The sequence below is a fragment of the Humulus lupulus genome, chromosome 2, assembly GCF_963169125.1.
Source record: "Humulus lupulus chromosome 2, drHumLupu1.1, whole genome shotgun sequence".
In the NCBI taxonomy this organism is placed as follows: domain Eukaryota; kingdom Viridiplantae; phylum Streptophyta; class Magnoliopsida; order Rosales; family Cannabaceae; genus Humulus; species Humulus lupulus.
This window is the reverse complement of record NC_084794.1, coordinates 18,658,031-18,672,309: the sequence shown is the minus strand read 5'-3', so window position 1 is coordinate 18,672,309 and position 14,279 is coordinate 18,658,031. Positions and strand designations below refer to the sequence as shown.

The window sequence follows — 14,279 nt, the reverse complement described above, 5'->3', positions numbered from 1 at the left end:
TACTTGTTTATTCGATTGCGTATACTTGCGCAGTAGTAAAAATATTGCAACAATACCCTTCTCTATATACATCCCAACACAAGAACAGCATGGTGCCAAAGCCAACCAGCATAACTCAAAACTCAGAACTAAAAAAAACTGACCTGTCATCTCCGAGGAACTAGTCTCTTCCTCTGACTCTGACTGCCCTGGAATAAACACTCTAGTTGGAATCGATCTGTCTATCCTCTTTTGTCGTCCTTCTTCCGCATTGGGCAATTCTTCTTACGATGTCCAAACATCCTACAAAAGAAGCATGCCTTTGCTCAACATACTCCAAGGTGATGCCTCTTGCACCGAGTGCATATCGGATATGTCTTCCGACCTTTCTTGTTACTTGTTCCAATAAGTGGAGGTACCACTATCTGAGCTCCGTGCTCTCCAGCACATCGTTGCCCTACTACTATACTCTCAACAGCAAGAGCCTTCTCTACCACCTGAGCATAGGTAGAGACTTCATGCACTGGGGCAACTCTGATGCCCTGAGCTATACCAGAATTCAACCCCTGAATAAACCTTTCCTTCTGAGCTATATCTGTGGGTACCATGTCTAAGGCAAACTTGGCCAACTCATCAAATTTAGTAACATACTCGGTCACTGATGCGTTACCCTGAATAAGACTCAGAAACTCATTCACCTTGGCAGTCTTAGCTACATCACAATAATACTTCTCATTAAACAGCTGCCTAAATTCTTTCCAATCCATCACAGCTGTGTCTCGTGTCTGGGATACAACCTCCCACCATGTCCGGGCATCATCCCGCAGTACACATGTAGCACAGATCACCCTATCGTGACCCACCAGTCCCATACTATCAAGAATGGAGCTGATCATGCCCATCCATTGCTCAGCTCTAAATGGATCTAGGCCTCCCTCAAAGATTGGAGGATAGAACTTCAAGAATCTTCCACAGAGAAATTCCCATCTATTCTCAACCCTAGGCTGAGCTGAAACTGATGACACCCCTGGCATAGCAAAGGAAGAGGTACCACCCAACAGACTCCGCTGTTGCTTCAAATACCTGATCTCTTCCTCTTGCCTCTGCAATCTTAATTGCAAATCTGCAAGCGTCTGCTGAACATTCAAAGATGCAGACGAAGAACTGATACCCTGGCTGTAACCTCCAGCCCCTGTATAACTATCACCAGGCCTCATAATCTGCCTTGAATATAAACCTGCTGATTCAATCTGCAGTCAATAACTTGACCCATTAATTACAATAACCATATCAAGGGCTTTTCCCACGGGATAAATCTTACCACACCACAATCATAAACCACTTGCAGTGCTACAAACATGCCCATGGCAATCATACATCACTCATAATCCTTGCTCTTCCAATACTCAAACCATGCTTCCAATCCCAGCATGCAATAACACAATTATATATTCATGGAGCAGGCAATCATATGATCACAGTCATATATATATATTCACGGAGCATATAATCATATAGTCATGAGCCAGGCTCTATCAGAATCTCGTGCTCCCTAATACAATGTGCAGGTAAAGCATTCACATTTTATTCAAACAGCTATGCACATAGCTACAGAAATATTTACCATTCCTTCAGTGAAGCTATCTTCAGTGATGAGTGTACATGCCCAGCTTGTCTTCAGGAACCATAAACCTTGGCTCACTCTGATACCAAGTTGTAACGCCCCAACTCCAGGGACCGTTACGGTGTGCCTTGTAAACAGTGCTAAACTCGCTAATCGAGTCATTTGGCCAAAATTGTGAACTAAGTATGATTAGCGGTTTAGGGATTAAAAACTTTGGCTAGGATGTAACGTTTCACTAGAACGTTTAATATATACAGTGGGATCCCGAAAATATAATTTCAGAGTCTATTACAGAAAATATTTACAACAGGCCGTTCTAAGCGGCAAAACAGGGTTTAACCCTAGTTCCACTTTAAACCTCGGCCGTGTTGGACGAGCAACTGCATATGTACACATCATCACCTAAGCTCTCCAACTCAAGGATGGTCCAGCTTCCTCTTGCCTTTACCTGCACCACATAGCACCCGTGAGCCGAAGCCCAGCAAGAAAACACAATATAACATGATATAATATCAACGATAACCATAATAGCCATTCGGAACCAACGGTCCATAACAGATAGGTGACAATAGCCAAAAGTCACAAAAGTGGGTACTGCACTCTCTCCAGCCATGTGACGATAGGGTCACCAGGGCTTAATTGATAGGTGGTTCCTTCATAAGCTTGATCAGGATAGGTGCATGGTGATAGGTCACCAACATAACCATCCTCCCGACTCTAGAGTCGTAACTAAGGACAGCGTCCCCCAGCCATGTGACGATAGGGTCACCAGGGCCATGATCATCTGGTCTTAGACCAGGCAAGCGCTTATAAGTTCTTCGACCTTAGGGTCGGTTCGGCATTAATGCCATAGAGCCATTCAATGCATAATTCTCGACTTTAGAGTCAGTCCCAGACTAGTCAGTGCCATACACAAGTAAGTCATGCCACCAATCATATATCACATGTTCAATACTCATAAACAAGGTGTTCAGCATGCTTACTTAACAGATACTATTACAATTAGGACCATGTACAACCACAGAGGCTCAAGCTATGAACAATATCATACCCAGTATACAAAGCATGTCCTAATCACATGTTTCTCATGCATCATATGCAATATATCCAGCAATCCAACATGCACCAATAACAGCCATGCATGTCACGTTTAATAATCAACCAACATGCATCAACAATAGCCATGCATGTCATACTTAATAATCAACCAACATGCATCAAGAATAATCATGCATGTCACACATAATAATCAACCGACATGCATCAAGAATAACCATGCATGTCATACATATACACAGGTGCAGTTTTCTTACCTCAGATTCGAGCTAGAATGATTTAAAGAACAACCCTTGAGAACGATCAACCTTTAGTCCTTTAGCAGTCACCTAGTCATAACAAAAATAAGATACCATCAATAAAAATGGTCAACATAAGTTTCCAAACCAATATCTAGCCTCCGGGATATCAATCCCCACTTAACCGGGTACTAGGTACAACCCCGAGGCCTAAGGCTTGAATCCCCAAGCTTAAAACACCATTTTGGGCTAAAATGACCTTAAGGGTCGCGGCCCTCCCCAGCTGCGCCGCGGCGCGCCCTCCAGACAGAGAGGGCCTTCCCTGCCAGACGCCAAGGGCAGCGGCGCCCAGCCCAGACCAGCAAAAAGACAGCTCGCACCTGAAATCTTTCCCCTGCGTTTTCCCTTGAAACCAGCCCTTCAAACTTGTCCCAAACCTCAACCTAACACCCAATTTAACCATTAAACATTATCAACAACTCACCCACATCAAAACTCAAAGAAAACATTGTAGCGCCCTGGTTACCCCAGAACAGTTACGGTGAACAGTGAACCGGAAATTTGACTCGCTACCCGAGTCCTTTGGTTAAAAACGTGATCTAAGTGTTATTATTAGGTTAAGGTGAAAAACCAGTAAAAAGGGAAGGATACATTTCATTAAGTAAATAAACTGCTCATGAGCCTTTCAAAATGTTTACAAGTAGTTTGTAATACAAAAGAGTCGCTACTGTTTCAAATTTACAGTCCCCGTCGGCCTAAGCGGCAAAAATAGGGTAAACCCCTAGCCCCTCTAAGAACTCCTTGACCGTGGTGGTCAAGCGACCCTGTATGTACACAACATCGCCCAAGCTCTCCACTCAGGGTTGGGTGAGCTTCTCTTTCCCTTTACCTGCACCACAAAGCACCCATGAGCCAAGGCCCAGCAAGAAAACACAATAAAGCATGATATAATATCAACAACGATCATAATAACCATTCAGGACTATCAGTCCAAACAGATAGGTGAAAATAGCCAAAAGTCACAATAATGAGCACAGCTCCCTCTAGCCATGTGACGATAGGGTCACCAGGGCTTGACTGATAAGTAATTCTTTCATAAATTTGATCAGGACAGGTGCATGGTGATTGGTCACCAACATAACCTTCCTCTCGACTTTAGAGTCGTAACTATGGACAACGTCCCCTAGCCATGTGACAAACAGTCACCGGGGTCATATACCTTGGCTAAGTACATCTGGTCTTAGACCAGGCAAGCGCTTATAAGTTCTTCGACCTTATGGTTGGTCCCGCATTAATGCCATGGAGCTATTCAATGCGTGATCATCGACTTTAGAGTCGGTCCCTGACTAGTCAGTGCCATAAACAGGTAGTCAGCGTTCACTAGCATTTAATATGCAATCCATGTCCACATATATCAACCAACATGCCCCAATATTAAACCATGCATGTCATATACCTTTACAGGGTGCAACTGTATTCATACACTGTTTTCTTACCTCTGGTTCGAGTGAGAATTATTATATGAACGACCCCTGAGAACGATCAACCTTTAAATTCCTCGACGGTCACTTGGTCATAACCAAAATATAGGATTCATCAATAAAAATGATAACTGAGGGTTCCCAAACCAAAACCTAGCCTCTGAGACATCAAACACTACCCAACCGGGCACTAGGTTCAACCCCGAGGCCTAAGGTTTGAATCCCCAAGCTAAAAACCACATTCTGGCAAAAATGACCTTAAGGGTCGCGGCCCTCCCCAGCTACGCCGTGGCGCGCCCTCAAACAGAGAGGGTCCTCCCCTGTCAGACGCCAAGGGCCGCGGCACACCACAGCTGCGCCGCGGTGCCCAGCCCATACCAGCAACACGACCACACACGAACTCAGTTTTTCCCCTGTGTTTTTCCTCTCAAACCAGCCCCTCAAATCAACCCAAAACCTCTTCCAAACACTCATTTAAACCTCCAAACATCACCCATAACTCATCCTCATTAAAACCCAAACTTATCATCCATCAAAACCTCTTCAAATCCACACTTCTATCAAGAAATCAAAACTGAAAACCCAAAGAGAAAAACAGAGCACCACCTGAAATAAGTGACTAGAACTCACCTTGAAACCGGTTTTGGACCTCCCTCACAAGCTGAACCAAGTCCACCAACCCAGCCTTTGAGTTTCCTAGCTAGAAACCTCTCCTAGAGCTCAAGAACACCAAAGGAGATAATGGAGAAAAGAGTGTACGGGAAGGAAGAGAAGCCCTGTTTTTGTTCTGTTTAGTCTATAACCTTCTACAGCCAGCTAAAGGGTAATATAAATCCTTTCAAATGACCAAAATTGGTACTTTCCACTTACACCGTTAATCATAATCAACGCTTCCCAATTCTTGCTAATCTCAATATCCTTAAACACTAATAATTCATATCTCGTTACCCTAAAATCCCCGGTAACGCTATAATCATTAATATCACCCCGAGACTCACCCCGAGCCCCGAGCTCAAACCTGTTATGACCAAACCGATAAATCATGTTTAAAGATCGTCTCATGTCAAAATACTCAAACCAATCCACATTATAATGTGGTCTCACAATATATCATTAACACGCAAACAAATATTCAATTATACCCTCAACGGGCCAAATTACCAAAACACCCCTGTAAACAAATGTGGACTCACATGCATGCATTTAACATCATATTATAATGTAATTCTCATAAACATGCATAAACACATTTAATGGCATAATTAAACAGTTGTGGCCCTCCCGGCCTACTAATCCAGCCATTAAACCATATTAGGGAATCTGGGGCATTACAAACATCACCCAAACTTCTATTAATCCAAACTTTCCATCATTAAATCATCAACTAAAACTCAACTCAAAAACAGAGTACACCATAAAATACATGACTGGAACTCACCTCAAACACGATTTTGAATCCCCTTTAATGTCTGAATCAAGTTCCCTAGCTTCCCCCTTTGACCTCCTAGCTTAACACCTCAAGATGGCTCTCAAAATTTGGAAAGAAAGATGAAGGAGAACTTGTACGGGAGAGAAAGGAAGAAGGGATGAGGATGGCTCTGTTTTATTCTGTTTTCCATAGCCTTCTAAATACACAAAGCTGATATAAATCCTTAAGGTCAAAAGACCATAATGCCCTTAAGCCAAATAAATCCCTCTAAAGGCTTCCGAGGGTAAAATCGTCATTTCATGCCTATCTCATTAATTACAATTAACGCTCTCCAATTCCAGCTATTCTCAATATTCCCAAATACCAATAAATCATATCTCATTACCCTTTAATTCCCGGTAATGTTCTAATCATTAAATTCACCCCGAGCCCCGAACTTAAACCCGTTATGACTAGACTGAATACTTACATCTCATGATCTTCTCATGTCAAAAAGCTCGAACCAATCCACCTTATAATGTGGCTATATTAATTAATCACAACCATGCACCCAAAATACACATTTACGCCCACAACGGCCAAATTACCAAAATACCCTCATAATTAACATATGACCCATATGCATGCATTCACCATCATATAATAATATAATTCACGTAAACATGCATAAAATCATTAAATACTATAACAAATCAATTATGGCCCTCCCGGCCTCCTAATCAAGGTCCTAAACATTATTAGGAAATTTGGGACATTACCGCGGCGGCAACACCTCTCCATGGTAATGCCATATTTTGTAGGACTGTATGATGCCATTGTTGAATAAATGCATCGAAATTGCATTTATAGGCTGGAACTTAACATTCCCACATTTCTTGCACGGACAACGAGTCAAACCCCAATCGTTCACCATATTTTGAGCGACCTCAAAGAACTCCTTAACACCATTTCTATATTCCAAAGACCAACGATTCCTCTCACTCATCCATCTTTTGTCGCTCACCATCTTCAAACGAAATAATTAAGAAAATATTAATATTTATCTTAAAATAAGGGAAATGATAGTCAAAATATTTCATGACTATTTGTCTCCCTAATTATCACTAAGTGATAATAATATCCTTTCTCTTACAAAAATAATTATTTATATTTACCAAAGAAAATGTAGTTAATTATTAATTATTACAATTTTTTAAATCATTTACTTATTTATTACTTTTATTTTTAAATTAATTTAATTATATTTTAATTTCATTTTGTAATTTTTTATTAAATTCTTCAATTTGTAATTGATTATTTACTTAATTAATAACAATTTTATTATATTTATATTTTATTAAATCATTTATATATTTAACTTTTTTCAATTACATAACATCTAATATTAATGTTAAAATTATTTGTTAATTATTATGATTGGTAGTTTTTATTTTATTTAAATTATAGTTAAAAATTAATTTTTAGATGTATTTTTTAATTATACTTAAACTTTTATTTAATTAATAACTAAACTTTTATTAATTTTACTAAGTCTAACATAATTTGGGCAACATAACGACTATATTTCAAACTATCCCAAAAATTTTAAAACCTACAAATTAAACACATATATAACTAGAATATTCTCATATCATACAACAAATACATTACATATATAAAATATTTAACTACAAAAAAAATATATACCAAAACTGATTTTTTAATTAATACAAAAAAATTATTAAATACATATTTACAAACATATCACATTTATATATAAAAAAAAATTAAATTATAAACATACATTATTAATCTGATTTTTTTTACGTTCATACTTTAACTAAAATACATATATCACAAAATAAAATATAATAAATATTAACAAGAAAAAATAAACAAAATACATATAAAGCATTAAAATAAATAAAAAATACATATTTAAATCTGTTCTTTTAATTTTACAAAAAAAAATTTAATAAATACTAAAAACATATATTATAAAAATAACTTAAAAATAGTAAATAAAAAATAAAATTATTACAGTGGGTACAGTGGCTCCGCTCCGGCAGTGGCTTGGGGTCGGCAGGGCTCGAGGACTCCATAGAAACAAAATAAAAATTAAATTCAATACATAAGAAAGACTAAAAAAATAAAATACAAAACTAAATTAAACTTACCTTAGGGCCAGCGACTTGGAGGAGGAGGAGGCGGCAGGGGCTCAGGGTGGTGGGAGTGCGGCATCGAGGAGGAGGGGCTCAAGGTGGTGGGGGTGCAGCGTTGGGGAGGAGGGCCTCGGGTTGGTGTCGGGGTGGGGTGGTGCGGCATCGCAGTGGGGTGGGGTGGGGTGGGGTGTCGATGGGTGTGGTGGTTGGGGATGGCGTCTGGTGGGGTGGGGTGGGGTGGAGGGTGGTGAATGGAGAAAGAGAGAGAGTGTGTGTGTGTGTGTGTTAGAAGAATGGGGAAGAAAGGAGGGGGTGGTTGGTGAAATATCCTTAAACTTTTGCTGGCGCGTTTCGTTGCGCCGACAAAAGTCAACAATTGCGTCGGCAAAGGTCACCCATGTTACCCTAATACAATACGATGTCGTTTCATTTAAGTGGACTTTTGCTGGCCCAATTTATGAATTTTGCCAGCGTAACGAAACAAATAAATTAAATTTCTATGCTATTCTATACGATCATCTCACTTTTTTTTTCTAACATTACTTAAAACAATACCACAACTAAAAGTGTTATTTTACTTTACCACAATCTATGAATATATCATAACTATACATTCTATTATATATATTTAAAAAAAATAGTAAACTAATTTTTATTAAAATTATACATTTTTTATTTATAATGTTTATTTAGGAGATTTTACATAGAGAAAGCAAATATCTCTTCTATATAATAAGTGTGTAGATAATGGAAATTCTTGGTTTTAACGGTTTTTTATTTTTTTCCCGTTAACTTTAATGGAATATTCTTATATTTAATAGAATATTCTTATATTTAACGGTAGTTTGTAAACACTTAAACTTAAATAAATAATTAAAAAAATTAAAATATGATATTTTTGAGATATTTTACAATAGTAATTATTTAAAAATAATAAATAATTAAACAAATTAAAATAAGATATTTTTGAGATATTTTACAACGATAATTATTTAAAAATAATAAATAATTAAATAAATTAAAATATGATAATTATTTAAAAATAATAAAATTATACGTTTTATAACTTAAATAAAATATAATTAAACTTAAACTCACTTATTATAATAATATCATATTAAACATATAATATAATCTACTGTCAATTAGTAACAAATTATTTTAAAAAAATAGCAAGAAACTTAAATTTAAAATCCACATATAATATTTAATATTATATTAAACATATAATATATAATCTCTTGTTGTTACTCCCAAATTCAAAAATTAAAATAAACATAAACTCAAACAAAAATAAATAAATTATTTAATTAAAATATGATATTTATATGACATTAATATAAATTTAATAAAAATAATTAATAAATTTTATAAATAAAACTAAACAAACGTGCATATTGCACGTTGTTTGCATCTAGTGTTAATTAAATATAGGGAAAATCACACCCTTCAGTGTAAAGTATAAAAAAATTCGAAATATACGGTTGTTTTCTTTTATACAGTATTTTGTTTAAAAAATACGGAAACTTTTAAAAAAAGTTTTATACGGTATAAAATTTTTAGATCTCATTTTCCCCAATTGAAAACTCTAACTATCTCTCCATCTTTATTTCTCAGCTCCTCTCTTCTCCATTTTCTCCCAAAGATGACTGAAAATTTTCATCTCCCGCTACTAACAATTTGTTGGTTTGGTGTTTGAATCATTTGTTTTCAAGTATTTGAGTTTTCTAAATTTGGCTACGAAGGAACTCCATTGTTGCTTCTTCAAGTGCTGCTAAGAAAATAAAAAAGGAAGCTTCTCCTTTCTCATAAAAAAAGTCTGATTTTTTTTTTTAAATTTATTTGGTTGATGTTTATTATATTGACTGATTAAGTGTAGAACTATTGATATAGCTCTTCAGTTACCACTGATACAACTCTTGACCTCTTGATAAAAGGCATGCATCTTGCTCATTAAGGCTATGACATTAAATAATTTGTTATGATGTTTGCTTGCTTTGATTGTGATCTTTCATGACTTGTTTTGACTCTATATTATGGTCTTGTAACAATTTGTTTCAAGTTTGTTAGCACATGTTATGATTCTATAAATAACTGTTGCAATCTTCTTAATTTTTGTTGTTGCATTTATCTATTTTATTTAATTGCTTACCACTTCGATTTTTTGCTTGAATTCTTAGAATCTAGTGGCAAGCTTGAGTTTCTTCTCTCTCTCAACTCCTCATCTTCTCTTTTTGCTTTATAGAGTCTTCATAAAAAAACCTAAACCTAAGTATTTGAGTTTCTAGAGTTCTTTGAGTAAACCTTCTCCATTATCCAAAGACAAATATATTTTGAAGGATTCATCAGATTCTTCCCTTCCTTATGCGAATGATGGTGATGTTGCTGGTTCAGATGAGTTAAGGGAGGTCGACATGCGTGAGAGTGCTAAGTTTAAGAGGAAGAAGTTGAAGAGAAAATCTCATCCATTGTCTAAGAGCAAAGATATTGCAAAGAAAGCAAAGAAACTAATGATTGGAGGCTCTAGTCGAGTAAAGTGCAAGGCTAACAATTTTTTTTTTTAAGAATGTTAGTTCACTGGCTAAATCTAATGTATTTTTTTTCTTCATGTTATTAGTTTTCAAGATGTTAATATGTGTTATGTGCTAGATTAAAATGAAATATAGGCATATGAACAATCTTATATACATGTAGGCAGAATTAATATATATTTTAAACATATACAAAAAGAGGATTGAATATTGTATACCTCCAGCCATTGCAATTGATAACCTCGATCTAGCTTTTGATCTACAAAAGAAAAGAGACAGAAGTTAGAACAAGTACACGGGCTTCCAAGCTCTCACTAACTCTTTTAGATGGAGTTACTGAAAGTCAGAATGAGCAGCGAGCTTGGGGACCGGTACTCTATATTTATAGAGTGAGACCTACCATCAGAGTCTCTGCCACAGATTGAGATATTTTCTCAATCAGTTTGGATATGAAAAATTGGGTAACAACAAAATCAGGTAACAAACAATGTTGACCATTAATTAGAATATTTTGTCAATAAATTAAATATTGACTTTAATATATTAAATCAATTAGTTGTAACAAATTGATTTTATATACCATTTAAATAGATATTCTAACATTATGTTTATGTAACAATATGTTACAGGGTTGTTATTGTTGTTACCGATGTTGTAAACATGTGTTTGTTTTATGTAAATATATGTTACATGTCCTAAGTTGGTAGTTTATGGTTTTGCAGAACATAGGTTCTATCTGCTTGAAATATGTTTTCAATTTTGTTAATGTTCTTATCTGAGTTATTTTCATTATGATTGTATACAATTTAGGTTCAATATGTTTTTAGAGATTTTTACATGTTTTATTGCTCTTTTAATAGCTGTTACAATTTTTTTTTATTTAAGTTGCAAGATAATGGTTTTGTTCTATACATACCAGGTTATATTTGTTTAGATGTTGTTAACTTGTGTTATGTTTTTGTAAAGATATATTACATGGTTGTTAATGTCCTAGTCTAATTTTAAATTACTTATATATTAATAAATATTTACAATAAAATAGAGAAATTATGAGAAAGATGATTATAATAGTGTAACATTTTTTTTATAAAAAGATTTCCTGTTTTACAATTGATACCATGTTAAGATTTGTCTATGTGACAAAATATATGATTTTGATAGATTGTTTTAGTGAGTTTCAAAAGTTCTAAACTAATTATCTATTCTAGATGCAAGATATACCAAGATCAAAATAGAAGAACAAAGTAACTTACCACAAAATAGATGTTTTAATTTTGTCGTGAAGTTGTTTTTGTAGACACATCATTTTGGAAATTTCGCAGTAGGTTACAGTAGAAAATTTCTGATTTTTCCCAAACTTCACGAATTTGTAAGCTCTTGAATCAATTTTTTTTTATGGTTTTTCGGATGCTTTTGCAGATTTTTGTAACAAGGATGAAGACAACATGTTACAAGAATAGACGGAGTTGTAATATGTTAGGTTTGTGGGTTAGGGGTTACCGTATACATGATATTGGGTTTTGGACTTGTGGGCTTCAGGTTTACCGTATATTTGTAAAGAAATTAAAATACCGTAAATTTCAATTTTTTTTTATTATTTACCGTATATGTGAAAATTTCCAAAAAAAATATATTATTAGTAATTATATGGACTCAAAAATAAATTTAGTTTGACATAAACTAGTTTCAAGATATTTGTTTTCGAATCTCGCACGGTCGATTATACATATTTGTTTATTATCATTTTTCCTCGACTTATCACATTTCATGTGAGTCCACTCCTTACATGGGGAACATATTTTCTTAATTGTAGATACTAGATAGAGCCTACCTAGATAAGGTATCGTATCGTGGCTGGGACTTGCTGATGATGTTTTTCAATAATTCCAACATCCAATGACCAAAAGATAATGCATTTTTAGCCATGTATGTCTTTTCTTTTTCTTTTTTGACAAATATATCTTTTTTTCTTTTCAAAACAGTGGTTTTAACAAATTTCAATGAAATTCATAAAATATTCACGTATAAATGTGATATGTGAAATGGGGCCGCGCATGCCATTGCAATCGTGGAATGGTGTGAAACACGGGGATTGCATTTTTAATTAGGCCCAGCAAATAATTTAATTTTGTCATTGCTATTATGAAAAAGACATAGTCCCACATCGGTTATTATTCAGACATATATATAATCTTCAGACTATAAAAAGGGTTTTAATAGAAAGGCTTAAGTATCTTTGCGCTTGGGGCAATGACGCAGCTAATGAGGTTCTAACCGAGGCGCGTCTATTGCTGGTTGAAAACTATTTCCAAACCCCCTCTTGTGCCTGGGCTAGTCCTAGGCACTTGAGAATTTCTGGAAGGGCTCCCCTTGGGGTAAAGCCCTATAAATTTTAGTTAAAATTTCTGGAGAGGCTCTCCATTTGGTAAAGCCCTATTAGTTAAAATTCCTGGAATAGTTCTCGTTTTGGTAAAGCCCTATAATTATTAGTGAGAAAGCCTTATTATAAATTATTAGTTTCTTGAATGGCTTTCTTCGTGTGGTTTCAATATGATAAACTTAAATCCTACTCATATAAAAGTAAGTATTTGCATTGGATCAGCCACAATTATTATTTGCTTTTTACCCTTGTGACTGTGTTTTGTTATTTTGGTCAACTCTCACATTTTATTAATTAATAGATTAAATAAATAATTAAAAAATAAATATTTAATAAAAAAAATCATACAAATTGAATTTAAAATAAAAAATGATTAAAAAAATAAATATTTTTAATCTTAAAAATAGATTTGAGATATATATATTTTAAAAACTACAACTAAATCTTTCTAAACCTAGTTTTAAAACCCTAGTACTTTTTGTTCTTCACCCTCATCTTCTTCTTGCCTCCTCCATGTTTCTTTTTTGCAGATACCTTGAACCAAGATCGGAGTTGCGACGGAGGTGCTGCTGAGATGGAGCATGACGGGGAGGGCTTGCGTGCAGTGGGCATCTCAAACTTGATGGTGATCGAGGCCGCAACGGAGCACGACATGAAGGGAAATAACTAGTGCTCGGCGATGGTGTGCGGGCTTGGGGATGGCGCAGATTTGGGCGATGCATCACTAATTTGAACCATCTCAATGTGATGAAATCGGACCTCAACACAAGCAACAACGGTATAGATTTGTCACACCTTGTCGACTCCCTGAGCACCACGGCAGACGAACCTCACCGACGTTCAGCACCGGTCGACTGGGTCCAAGAGCAAACTTGGGCTTGAATATTTTTTAGTCTTTTGTACATCTTGGTTTTTTTTGTACCTATTTGAGTTTGATGTTTTGTGACTGTAGCATGGATCTAGATTAATTTTGTTTGTTTGGGTTGTGATTTTGAAAGCTTGGGAATACATATTTTGCATTTTATCTGGTTTGAAAATTTTCATTATAGTTTGAGCTTTGTTATAAGGATGGTGGTGGTTCAGATTTAATTTTTGCAGCCTAGTTTCAAATGAGTTTCAATGAGTCACCATCAAGTTTGAACAATAAATCTGTGTTTTCTTGAGGGTATCGGATTTGAGGAAGTTGCGTTTTTGGATTTTTGTTTTGTGAATATGAACTATGATGGTATGAAATCAGAGTTTTTGTTCATAGATTTTATGTTTTCTATTTTTATTTTTGGGGTTGTGATTTGTTATTGTAAGATCTAGGTTTTAAGTTTTTGTGTATTTTATGATAGAATTAATCTTTATTTAGTTTTTATTAAATTGTTTTTATTTTATTTTAAATAAATAAAATATATTAAATATTAAAAAAAATCA

General features: G+C 35.2%; 1 long non-coding RNA gene and 1 other non-coding gene across 3 annotated transcripts; both read left to right on the top strand.

Moving 5' to 3' along the window:
* The first annotated feature begins 12,698 nt into the window (after nucleotides 1-12,698).
* Nucleotides 12,699-14,023, top strand: LOC133817414 (uncharacterized). 2 transcript variants are annotated; one of them, XR_009885530.1, is made up of 2 exons: nucleotides 12,699-12,949; nucleotides 13,391-14,023. It is a non-coding gene; the product is annotated as an uncharacterized LOC133817414 (long non-coding RNA). The 2 variants fall into 2 exon arrangements; XR_009885531.1 differs by having other exon boundaries at nucleotides 12,699-13,060.
* LOC133820401 (U4 spliceosomal RNA) lies at nucleotides 12,713-12,863 on the top strand. The gene has a single exon (XR_009886812.1). It is a non-coding gene; the product is annotated as a U4 spliceosomal RNA (small nuclear RNA).
* Nucleotides 14,024-14,279: the final 256 nt, after the last annotated feature.